The sequence below is a fragment of the Lolium rigidum genome, chromosome 2, assembly GCF_022539505.1.
Source record: "Lolium rigidum isolate FL_2022 chromosome 2, APGP_CSIRO_Lrig_0.1, whole genome shotgun sequence".
In the NCBI taxonomy this organism is placed as follows: Eukaryota; Viridiplantae; Streptophyta; class Magnoliopsida; order Poales; family Poaceae; genus Lolium; species Lolium rigidum.
Window position 1 is genome coordinate 25,119,567 of NC_061509.1, and position 1,922 is coordinate 25,121,488.

The following is a 1,922-nucleotide window of genomic DNA, read 5'->3' on the forward strand; positions in this document are numbered from 1 at the left end:
GCTGGAGCTAATTCTACTGGATTGTTGTACATGTTTAATCCCTGTACATACACGTCTCTGGAGATAACTGAATGCATCCATTGCTGGCTTGTTCCTCTCTACTGAAATCCCATGCCGGCTGTGCAAATAACTGCTAAACTGAACCTCTTTTTCCTGCTAGCAAAGAAACAAGCTAACTATATTTCTGAATGCATCCAGTACCTGCAAGTTCATCTCTGCTGGACTCCCTTTTTTGTTCTGCTAATACTTGACAACCTGAACCATGTCAATCCAAATTTCAACTACCATCTGAAATATGTTAGTGCTCAGGTACTAGTTGTACATCCACGCCTGTGTTCAGTTTTGTTAATAAGGAGAAGATTTAGAGCCCAGGGAACCATCAGGTTAACCTACTGTTTGAACTAGTGGCTGTACGTAAAGTCTACAGTACTTAACCTCTAACACAGTGATAGCTGACAGGATCAGTGAGACCTTTGCAGAAAGTTTAAAAGACCAATTTCATATTCTGCTGTGTTTTCTGTTTTCAGAAAATATCCGGACTTGTAAATTTCATAACTAATTCTTTTTAAATCAGAAAAATATGTATAACATATAAAAATCTTCAAAAAAATGAGATCTACATTTTGGTATCAAAATCATGCATATTTGAACAACTTCAGTTAACACTTTTGTTAGAACAATCTAATGCCACTTTATGGGGTTTATCGAAATGCGATGTTCTATGCATTCAACCCCATTTAAATTGATGAACATGTCTTAGGGTTAGTCTCATTACCTAATTAACATGTCATGTCATCATTCTTGTGTGCGCATTGCATCGATGCCATGTGTTGATTGTTGTTTTACCTTTCCAGTGTTTGCTTCTTCGCGATCGATAGAGCAAGTACTCAAGACGATGAAGATCGACAACGATGCAACTTAATACTTATCCATCAACGAACAAGTCAAGCATGGGATCTCCGAAGATCCATATTGGTTTGTCAGGGACAAAGGCAAGCCCTAGCCTGGTTCATATTATGATTTCGAAATGCTTTTACTTCTGGTTCCTACATATTGCATTCGATTCCAATATGTTTTATCGGCAGATATAGTTATCATATGTGTTGCATTTACCATCCTTGTAGACTAAATTACCTGATCTACTGCTCCCAGGAAAACTAGGGTTGAGCTTGTCTACATCGCTGGAGCCATTATATCGAATATGCTTAGCCATGCTTAGTTGACGAATTCTGATCCATCCGGTTGATGAATCAGAGCTATGAATGAACCTAGTATGGCAGGATGACGTGGTAAGATCAGTGATGATAATTAAACATGCTTAAAGGCTTCGATGGCCGCCACATGGGGATGTGGTGATTTGACTCGTTCTCGCCGATACTAGGACCTGAGGTTCTCGCTTTCGGAACCAAGACTGAGCGTACAACCACACGGGGTCCATGGGAACCCTTTGGCCCGAACTTGCCTAGCTTACTCATGAGTCAATTAGATTGCGAGTTTCATTTGCCATACGCATGGGGAAAAGGTGGAAAAGGTTTTCAAAGTGCATCATACAGGGCGTGGCCGGGGTGAAGGATGCTACAAGGAATGGTAGGTGATTTGCATGTTAACTATCATTGTAAGCATGCACTTCTACTTGCAGAGTTGATGTGACAGTCATTCATTTCAGGACGAGATACTTTTCAGAGTCCAGAAAGGGACACACTCCGCTGCATGGCAGAGCATACTATCAAATGATGGAATGTCTTGGTGTGAGTTTGTCTCTTCCTCTAACCTAATAAAACCATATTAATATTCATTGGGAACTACAAGTATGTTTCTTTGTTACTGCATGAAGGGATCATTTACTGATGTAGAAAATCATGTGCAGCTTGTAAAAATTCATTCACCGATGCGAGGTGATCCTAGTAGGGTTTTAAAGTGGC

The 1,922-nt window shown here is 40.2% G+C and overlaps 1 long non-coding RNA gene across 1 annotated transcript; it reads left to right on the top strand.

Moving 5' to 3' along the window:
• Nucleotides 1-1,573: 1,573 nt before the first annotated feature.
• Nucleotides 1,574-1,922, top strand: LOC124686103. The gene is made up of 3 exons (XR_006997720.1): nt 1,574-1,587; nt 1,667-1,748; nt 1,868-1,922. It is a non-coding gene; the product is annotated as an uncharacterized LOC124686103 (long non-coding RNA).